This window comes from Pteropus alecto, unplaced genomic scaffold (assembly GCF_000325575.1).
Source record: "Pteropus alecto unplaced genomic scaffold, ASM32557v1 scaffold146, whole genome shotgun sequence".
NCBI lineage: Eukaryota > Metazoa > Chordata > Mammalia > Chiroptera > Pteropodidae > Pteropus > Pteropus alecto.
The window spans coordinates 32812541-32823882 of record NW_006442107.1 but is presented as its reverse complement, the minus strand read 5'-3'; the positions used below and the strand labels follow the sequence as shown (position 1 = coordinate 32823882).

Sequence of the window (11342 nt, the reverse complement as noted above, 5' to 3'; positions counted from 1 at the left end):
ATTATTAGTCAATATTTAATTGTACTATTAACTATACAAAAGTAAGAGTATAAAACTATCTGGACAAAACGTGAGATTTTCTAAACTACAAGCCCCCCCACCCATGTAAGAATCTGATAAAGGAGTTTTACTGCTTTTTCTGTCCCCAAGTCTCCATTTAAAATGACCTTCAGAAAATCTTAAGTGCATTTTTTAAACACCATAAACAAATTCAAAAAGCCAAGAAAAAAATGGGAAAAAAACCTAGCATCAGACATGACAAATATTTTACAAAATTAATTAAAAAGAAAAAGAAAACCAGATAAATGATAGAGAATATGAACATAAAGAACACAAAAAACACATTTAAAAAATAAAAGAATAAGTAATTAAAGAGATGCTCTTTTTTCATCTACCAATTTTCTAAAGATGAACAGGTCTGATGTCCAATATTTAGGAGGGTGTGAAGAAAGAGACCCTCATCCACAACTGGTAAAAGTATAAACTGATACATTTAAAAGGGCAATTTAGCAAAACCTATCCAGAACTAATATTCTGATCTAGCAATACCACTATAAAAACCTTATCCCCAAAAGTAAACAAAAATATAAGTAAAAGGATGCTTATTGCAGCACTATTTACAACCACCAAAAAACCTTTATTCTATTGCATCTTTAGAAATAAAGCAAGGCACAGTGAAAAACACTGACCCAGCTATATGCTGTCTACAAGAAATTCACTTGAATTATAGTGATACAGATAGTCTAAAAATAAATGGAGTAATATATAAATCGATGAAGTGACGTCAGAAAAATGGTGGCGTAAGAAACCTCAAAAGTCCAACCCTCCATAAAAGCAACTAAAAACTGACACAATCAACTTTTTCAGAACACTGGAAACTAAACAAAAGTGTTAAGCAATCCAGGGAGTGCTTAATCAAGAAAATCAGCTGAATCTTGGTAAAAACATAGAGCTTTGCAGCATTAAACTTTAGTCCAATCCTGGGCTCCCAGATCAGTGGCAGTCTTGAAAATAACAGCCCGCATTCCCAATGTTGGTTCAGGAGAACAAACCTCACTTGCAAATAAATTTAAATTATTTGTTTTGACCTATCTATTGGCTCCCTAGAAGCCTGCTGAAAAGGCCTGCTTTGTCTGCCTTTGCTGCTAAGCGCCCCCCCAACCCCCACCCCACAAGCAGCACATCTACAGACAGATGTTTCCACTGCTGCCACCTAAAGCAACAGATAACAGTTGGGGCAAATACACTGACTAAAAACCTTAAGAGGAAAGGCTGAGCAATGCGATGTTTTGAGAGATAAGAAAAACAAAACAAAACAAAACAAAACACACCTTTATTTTATAAGCTTCAACAAAGTCCTGAGAATCAAGGAGACAATGTGTATGACTGGGGCTGTGCACATTCTCAAGAATTTTGCCAGATAAAGAATTCTTGATTGACAGTGTTTTTCTTTTAATACTTTGACTATGTCATCACACTGCCCTCTATGGTTTCAGATGAGAAGTCAGCTGTTAATTGACACTGAGGACCTCAACTGATATTGAGGATCTCTTATATGCAATGAGCCACTTCTCTCTTCTTTTAAGATTCTTTGTTTTGCAACTGTTTGATTAAGATGTGTCTTGGTGTGGATCCCATGAGTTTATCCTACCCAAGAAGGCCCTACATTCTCACCTCTGGATGACATTGGTCTCTGCAAAATATAGGAAATGAAGGCTAAGACAGAGTTGAAAGTGGCTGAATGGTGACAGTACACTCCAGCAAATGCATAGCATCCCTCTGAAAGTATTGAGAAATGTTTTCAGTATCAAATGTTTAAGGAAATCTCTGTCCAATCATTAGTTGACCAGTATACTAATGGGACAGAGATTTCAACAGGCACACAAGACAAGAATACATATACTACAAAATTAGCTAAGGAAAGTAACTAAACAAACTAACAACAACAGCTAAGACAAGCAGCAGCAACACCCCTGGGGGTAGGGAATAAATTGATTTCCAGAGCTGCCACATAATAATACTCAAAATGTCCTATTTCAACAACAACAACAACAACAAATTACATGTTCTCAAAGAAAAAGGAATAAATGGCCCATATGTGGGGGGATAAAAGCTATCACTAGAAACTCTCCCTAAGGAATTTCGGCCATTAGAGAACAGAGAAAGGGGCATAAAGAATATCCGCAGAAATGATGACCTAAAAATTTGTCAAATTTAATGAAAAACAATCTACATATCCTAGAAGCTTAACAAAATCCAAGCAAGATAAACTCAATGAGATCCACACTGAGATACTACTTAATCAAGTAGTTCAAAGACAGAGAGAAAATCTTGAAAGAGAAAAGTGGCTCATTACATACAAGAGATCCTCAATATCATTAACAGCTGACTTCTCATCAGAAACCAGAGGCCAGAAGGCAGAGGGATGACACAGTCAAAGTACTGAAAGAAAAACCTGTCAACCAAGAATTCTTTATCTTGCAAAATTACTCTTCAAAAAGAAAGAGAAATTAACTCAGATTAAGAAAATCTGAGAATTCATTGTTAGATCCTACAAGAAATGCTAGAGTCCTTCATGCTGAAGTGAAAGGACATAAGACAATAACTTGAATTCACATGACTAAAGAACACCAGTAAAAGTAACTACATAGGTAAATATAAAACATAGTATAAATATATTTTACATTTGTATCTCTTTTCTTTCTCCTGATTTAAACGACAACTGCATAAAGCAAATATTGTAAATCAGGCACACAATGTATATAGTTCATGACAACAGCACCATAAAGGGAGTGAAGCTACAGAGCAGTTTTTGTACATTACTGAAATTGTTATTAATATGTTGAAAATTAAGATGTTAATTGTAATCCCAGGGCAATCACTAAGAAATAACTCAAAACCATAAAGTATAAGGGAATTAAAATGGTGCACTGGAAAGAAACACAGAAGAAGGCAGTAATGGACAGAAGAATGCCGTAATGGAGGAACTAAGGAACACAAAAGATGTAAGATATATAGAAAACAAATAGCAATATGGTAGAAGTAAGTTCTTCTAATCAGTAATTATTTTAAATATAAATGGGTTAAATTCTCAAAATAGAAGACAGATTTTGGCTGAATGGATAGAACAACAACAAAAATAAGATCCAACTATATACTGCCTACTAGAGACTCAGTTTAGGTTCAAAGACACAAGAAAGCTGGGATGGCTATCCTAAAACCAAACAAAATAAACTTTAAGACAGAAACTGTCACAAAAGACAAAGAACAGCATATAATAATAAAATGGCAAGTCTGTCAACAAGATATATTATAAACATATAAGCACCTAATAACAGAACCCCCAAAAATATGGAACAAAAATTAACGAAACTGAAAGGAGAAATAGTTCAACAAGAGCTAGAGAGTTCAATATCCCCTTTTCAATAATGGATAGACCACCTAGACAGAAGATGAATAAGGAAACAGAAGACTTACACAACACTTTAAATCAACTAGGCCTAACAGGCAGCTACAGAACACTCTACTCAACAATAGCAGAATATATATTCATTTTATGTGCACATGGAACATTCTCCAAGACGGATCATATGTTAGGCCACAAAACAAATCTCAATTTTAAAAGATTGAAAGCATACAAAGTACGTTCTCTGACCACAACGAAATGAAACTGGAAATCAATTGCAAAACTTTTTTTGAAAAATTAAAAATTATGAAGAAATTAAGAAACACATTCAACAGACATTCAACGAAAAATCTGACAAACTAGGAATAGAAAGGAACTTCCTCAACTGATAAAGGGCATCAATGAAAAACCCATAGTTAACATCACACTTAATGATAAAAGACTGGAAGCTTTCTTCCAAAAATCAGGAACAAGACAGGTTTGTTCTTGTCACTTCCATTCAAAATTGTATTGGTAGTTCTAGTTAGGGCAATCAGGCAAGAAAATAAATAACAGGTGTTTATATTGGAAAAAAAGAAGTAAAATTGCCTCTATTCACAGATGACATGATCTTACATAGAAAACCCAAAAGGATACACAAGAAAACTATTAAAGCTAATAAATGATTTTAGCAAAGTTACAGGACACAAGATGAAGAGAGATTAAGATAGAAAATAAGTTGTACAGTTGATCCTTGCACTTCGTGGGTTTGAACTGCACGAGTGAACTTAAATCCACGTTACTCAAGGGTCAACTATATAGTTGAACCGCGGTTGGGAATGCGCATATGCAGAACTCCAACTTAAGTCATATGCAGATCTTAAATTATGCAAGTGGCTGGAGCCCCTAAACCCCACATTGTTCAAGGATTAACTGTATATCTACATATCAGCAATGAACATTCCAAAAATGAAATTTTAAAATATTCTATTTGCAATAGCATCCAAAAGAACAAAATAAGAATAAAAAAACCAAAAAGGTGAAAGACTTATACACTGATAGCTCAAAACACTGCTGAAATTAAAGAGGACCTAAATAAACAGAGAAAAATCCTTTTTAGTGGATGTAAGAATACTGTTAAGACAGCAAAGTATTGCTGTAACTCAAAGTGATCTATAGACTCAATACAAACTCTACTAAAATTTCAATAGCCTTTTTTGCAGAAATGGGAAAAGCTGATTCTCATGATGCTGAAAGGATGTTCAACATCATCAGTCACCAGGGAAATGCAAATCAAACCCAAAATGAATCACAAATTCACACCTATTAGGATAGCTAAAATTTTAAAAACCAGAAAATAAAAAGTGTTGGTGAGGTGGTGGAGAAATTAGAATCCTTACGTTGAATAGTGAAATTGTTCAGCTGCTTATAGAAACGGTTTTATAGTTCCTCAAAATGTTAAATATACGAGTTACTATATAATCCAGCAATCCTACTCTTAGATAATACCCAGGAGCAATAGAAACATATAACCACACAACAACTTCCACATGAATATTCATACCAGCATTATTCTTAACAGCCATAAAGTAGAAACTCAAATGTTCTTCACCTGATGGATAAACAAACTGTGGTATTATTGGACAAAAGAATACTATTCAGCGATAAAAAGGAATGAAGTCCTGATATATGCTACAGTAGGGATGAACCCTGAAAACATTATGCTAAAGAAGTCATCACATATTATGATTCCATTTATATGAAATCTCCAGATTAGGCAACTCCACAGAGATAGAAAGTAGATTAGTAGTTGCTAGTGGGTGAGACCAGGGAGAATGGTGAGTTACTGATGAGTAAAAGGTTCCTTCCTCTTCTGGAATAATAAAAATGGTCTAAAATTGATTGTAGAGATGGTTGCTCAACTCTGTGAATAGACTAAAAACCAGTACAACTTCTATTGAGATATAATTTATATAACATAAAATTCATCCTTTTAAACTGCTATAAGAAAAAAGCAGGCTCGAGTCTTTGCCATGTTAAAAATCCATCCCTTAACCTTTTATGACCCTCTAACACCTCACATTCTTCCCTTCACACCTAAGATTTGTTTATTCTTGAAATAATCTACACTTGCTTTCTCTACTCTCTGACCTCTCAATTACTCAATTCAATAAAACCTAGCTCCTTTCTCAATTGTTAGCATTAAGGAGAATGCTACAAAACTGCTCAGTTATCAAATTCAATAGACCCTTAATAATCCTTGTTTTACTCAAGTTCTCAAAGCATCTGAAGTATAGCTTCCTTTTCTTCATTTTTATTTTTTCTGGAGTCGGTTATGAGGTATAACTCCTTCTTGAAATGATCCCATTTGGGCTTCTATGACATTTTCTCATGATTTCTCTATATCTCAAAACAGGAATTTTCTTTTCCAGTTCTTCCTCTATCTCGCTTTAAATGTTGTTGTTCTCCATGTCCTATTTCTAGAGCTACTCTCCATCAGTTAACTCTTCCTATTATGTTACCTAAATCAAAGGCTTCAACTACCACTTATTTTATATATATATATACACACACACATATATACACATATATATCTACATACATATATACACACACATATACACATATATGTATTCATGTGTGTATATGCATACATATATATGTATATATACATGTATATGTGTATACATGTATATATGTGTATATATGTGTGTGTGTATATATGTGTGCGTATATATGTGTGTATATATGTGTATATATGTATGTATATATATATAGCGCCTGATGACTCTCTTATCAAGACTTCTCTCTTGTACTCCAAATCCAAACATCCAATTCTGCAGACCTTTCCACCTAAATGTTTCACAGAAAACTTCCACTCAATATATCCAAAAGCTAAAATATTGTTCTTCCCCAAATTTGAACCTCTCTTCCAGAATTTCATCTTAGTATGCTTTACCATAGTTTATGCAATCATCCAAATTAAAATCCAAGTCATCTTATTAAACTATTTATCACTCCCAAAATCCAATTGTTACTAAATCCCATGAATTCTACCTTCTAAATATTTGCACTATTAATCTAATTCTCTGTATCTCCACTGACACTACCTTTGTTTAGGAGCTTATTCTGTCACTTCAAGTACTACAAAAACTCTTAACCAGTCTTTCTTCATCCTGCCTTATCTTCCCTCTATCCCTTCTTAAATCTATACAATACCAGAACTCTCTAAAACAAAAACCTTATCATAACTTCCTGATTCAAATCCATAAACTCTATTATTATATATAAGAAAAAATAAATAAAAAACCTCTAGAATCCTTAGAATGGCATGCAATACCTGAGGATCTATCTGTGTAGCCTCATCTTCTACTACTTACCATAAACCCAATACTTATAAACACAATGCTATCTAGCTGTAGAAAACGATTTCTCATTCCTAAAATACCATGCTCTCTCATCATCATATCCAACTTTTCCTCTGCCTTAAATTCCTTTCTCCCCATCTTCCTCCTCTGTCATGCCTAAGCTATATGTTTAAGAACATCAAGTATAAAGTAACATATAATGCTCAACACGCAAAAGAGTCAAAATGGGTGGAGCTTGCTAATGCCTCTAGTTTATCCTGTCTCAATGACTCCTATTTACTTACAAGATAAAGTTGAAATTACTTCAACTGTATAAAGACTATCCATAATTTGGTCTCTGCCTACCTCCCAGTTTCATCTTGCCACCACCTATACCTGCAGATCCTACAACTCAATATGTAACTTTAGGCTCCTGTGCTTTTGCTCCCACTGTTCCTTCAACCTAAATGCCCACCCTTTCTATGCCTGTATACTACTATTTTCATTCCCTTTCTCCTTACTACTGCCCCTTTCCTCAATCTCTCCTCTTCCCGTAAGAAACTGACCACTTGCTCCTTTTTACACCGCTGTACCCCCATACTTTCTTCAGTCAAAGTAATCTTAAAAACACAATGCACTTGCTGACAGTTTAAGTAAGAGATAAAGTCTTACCACCCCGATGGCAGAGGCACTGCCTTATCCATCTGTAAGTCTTCTTCACCTGGCATACCTGCTACATAGTAATTCCTCTACACTGAACGATCTGCATTTTTCCTTCTCTCCACACACTAATGTAAGTTTCTACTGGGATTTTTCTTTCAAAAAAGAAAGAACATAATTTCGGATTACATTTAGGGCCCAATCATTCCTTGCCAAGCAAACGACTGTGCAAATACAACTTGTACAAACTAAAGTTAATACGCATTTTCTGATACTGCTTCTATTTCCCTAAACTGGAGAAATGGTCCCTCACAGATTCAAAACGGGAAATACTATTTGAAGAGATAGCATTTAAGTTATGTCACATTGCTTTAAGATACTTTAAAGAATTCTCAATGGTTACTGTTAAACTAGCCCCCACTTAAATCTATAGGTCACTTTGAAAAGTGGGAACCACTCTGCTAAACTTCCTACCTCTACTACTGCCAAAACAGCTTACAGCAATTACTCATCTTCAGGGAGATACTCAGAAAGGAATTATCAAATCACCAAGATAACTGGAAAGGCAGAAAGTGAGGTTATCTTTCACATTCACGGTCTGCCACCATGATCACCAAACCAGAACTGGGCCTGCTCCTTATCGCCACTTAAATATTTTGTGACTAACTGCTAAGTATCATGGAACGCTACTCAAAGGGCTCCAGCATTTGAACATGCCCACTCCACTAAACAAAAAATGCAGTGATAGCTTTTCAAATTAGACTAGATGGTGTGTTAACTCAGTGTCCAAACGACTGTACTTTTTTTATACGCACAAACTCTCTCGAATTAACATTTTAATTATCTTCAAGAGCTCTATTAGGCCCTAGGGGAATCATGCTGCTTGCTCATGAGGGAGGCTCTGTGGTAATAAATTCCCAAACCTGAAACAGCATAATTACTGCAGGTAAGACTGAGGAGTGAAGTATTTTGTAAAACCTGTTTCAATCTCACAACGACTTAAAAAAAAAAAAAAAAAAGCTGACCTCAATAACAGTATTTTGGCACAAACATACTTGAAAATGCGCTGTGAAAAGAATTCTCAACCCCAGATAGGTCCGTCCATTCCCACTGAAACCTGAACTAAGGACCGCAGCACCCAAAGAAGCCCCACTGCTTCCACGCCAGTGGTGGGAAACATCAAGAGCCTGTTCCTAGTCCACTGGGCACGCACTGAAGACGGGTCAATATTTCAGATGCGATTAGAAAACAATATGGTTATATAAAAGACTGAGTTCCCTGTCCTGCGGGTTTGCCCAAGAACTGCCCCGAGGCCTGGAGCCCCTAGGGGGGAGGGGTTCGATTCTTGACTCTCCTCCTCCAGACCCCGAGAGCACCAAATCACAAACAAATGCGGCTGCCATGAGGGAGGCCCGGCCGGCAAGTGGGAGGAACGCACGACAAATGGGGCAAAAATGAGAAGCCTGCCCGGGAAGAATCCGCACTAGGGGCAGCCACGCCCCCCACCCCCAACTCCCACCCGAGCGCGGCGAGCGCCTAGCCCCGCACGCTCCCTAACAGACGCGGCTGTGATGCGGCTGTGGAATCTCCCCGGGAACGCGACTGGCACCGCGGCGACCCCCGCACGCCACCGCTGCCCGCCACTAACCTGTGCCCGCCACCGCGCGACCGCCCGCTCCCGCCGCAGCCACCGCCTCCTTGCGCTCACGCTGCCGCTGCAGCCACCGTAGCCACCTCCTGCGCTGTACCCCTGGCCGGCCTCAGGCGCCCCATTCCCACCCCGCCCCAGCCTCCGCCTGTTTACAATGATTGGGACAGAACAGGACTAGCCGGCCTAGCGCGCAAGCGCACTCCCTCCTCCCGCCGCAGTCGGCCTCCCGGGCCCTCCTCTCTGTGTTGGCGGCTAAGGCCGACAAGGGCAAACGTCCTGCGCCCTCGCGCGATGCACGGTGGGAGGCGTAGTTCTCGGAAACCCAGTTTCAAGCCTATAGGAGGGCACTTCGTGGAGGAAGTACACTACAACACCCAAGAAGCACCGCGCCCTCTACGGCTTCGGAGTTCGTCGAGGAGACAGGAAGCGCGCGAAAGAACGCGCCGCGCCAGTGCTCTGCGAGCGCCTGCGCAGCTCCTGGTTTTGGGAGACTGGGTGGGACTTGCACCTACCCGAATCTAATCCCGCGGAGGTGATTTGGGGGCAGCCCCTGGGGTAATCTTGAGAAATGAAATGCCTTTTCTCTCCAGGCTTCTAGCCCGCTTGTTCCTCAAATACCGACGTTCAGACTTTTTGTGCCAGCAGGCTTCAGTCGTCCTAACCAGTTAAACCAGCCTAGGAGGCCAGCTGGGTGGGACATCTTCCCGATCGCGGACTGGGCGGGGCATCTTTTGCTTGGGGTGGGGACGTCTGCCCTGGGTGTTTGGGTTAAAGGGAAGCGCCCTGGCCGCTGAGGAGAGACTTACGTAAGACTCTGTGGGGACCGTCTTTAGAATTCCTAAAACGAGTCTTGACAGAGGCCGGTCTTTGGTTCTTGAAGGATATCAGGACTGCTGTCTTCTGTCGCCCTCTTTGCATCAACTTTCACAAAGGCACACCTGAATTAGAACTGAACAGCGCGTGGTTAGCTTGCAGATAGAATTGAATCATGAGGAAGACTGGAAATAACTGGATTTCTGGAATCAGTCTTCAGAAAGACTTGAATTGTTATGTTAGTGCATGGCTGGAAATCAGGCGTCCTTTGAACTGTTGCTTTATAAAATTTGGCGGCTTAGGGGAAATATGATTTGGGATAGATAGTCCTTCCCAATCCCTTCCATTTCTACATACAACACTTTTTTAAGAACTTAATTACATATTTAAGTTGACCTCTGTAATCCATCCTGCACTCTATCTCCCAAATCAGTTTCCCTCAAATCTGACATTAGTCTCTCCCTTGTACTCTGCATTTTCCTACCCAGTAATGTTCAGCCCCTACAGCCTGTTATTCAAGAGGCTTCCAGGATTACACCCTAAGGTGGTCTTCTATAGCTGCTGTTTTTTGACTGCTTGAAAAGCTTTCTTACTGCTTCCCTGGCAACAAAACTGTCTTCCATGCAGGATGAGGCAAATTTCCCCAAGCACCGAGAGAAGGGAGTCCTTTGGCGGAAAGTGTGGAAAGAATTCAACGCACATGCCAAAGTTAGAGTCAAAAGGAAAGTTTATTAGAGAAGGGATAACACTGTGTTCTCTCAGAGGCAGAGAGTGAGAGGGACTGACAATAGAGATGAGAACAGGGAGGGGGAGAGAGAGAGAGAGCGCGCGCGCACTTGCGCAAGCACTGAAAGGGACCCTGAGTGTTCAGAGAATTTCGTTTATATGTCATTCTTTAGTTCCCATTTCCTTTGATATGGACATACAGTGAGAAAAGGGGAAGCGTGAATTGTAGAGTGAAAGGCCTGCTTGCAGTTCCCAGCGTTTAATCCATAGGTTCCTCCAAAGTTTTAGCCATAGGGAATGACTTGGTTCTTATCCCCCCTTCACAGGTGTGGGGAATGGGTTGGGGAGCAGAAATCTTCCTTTGTTCTGAAGGTGTCTTCCTGGTCTGGCTGCAGTGCTGATTAGCATATTGCAGTCTCTGATAGTGGCTTGATTAACATTTTAATTCTCTTGCCTCTTCCCTACATACTCTGACTACTTAGGTGGGCATGTTACCATCACAATTACAGTACTCTTCACCGCTGGCAAAAAAATAGGCACTGACTGGAGTTGGGGCATTTTTGAGCTGTTGTTTAAAATTGCTATATGGACACAGGGAGGAGGAGAAGCTTTTAACCAAGGTAACTGCTGCTGGCCATTTTCTTCACAACATTAAGAGGCCTTTCTGCAGTAGGAAGGAATGGGGACAAGAGGGTGGGGCAGGGACAGGGAGAGAACCATGTGCTGGCAGCCTGAAGACTGTGGTTTCAGTTTCAGAGGC

At 39.4% G+C, this 11342-nt stretch overlaps 1 protein-coding gene across 2 annotated transcripts in view; it reads right to left on the bottom strand.

The window, feature by feature from the left end:
* Positions 1 to 9215, bottom strand: part of RALBP1 (ralA binding protein 1) — a 49799-nt gene extending 40584 nt beyond the window's left edge. For both annotated transcript variants that reach the window (XM_006920078.3, XM_015595761.2), the window contains exon 1: positions 9041 to 9215. The gene's annotated coding sequence lies outside the window, so the exon portion shown is untranslated. The remainder of the gene's footprint in view (positions 1 to 9040) is intronic.
* Positions 9216 to 11342: the final 2127 nt, after the last annotated feature.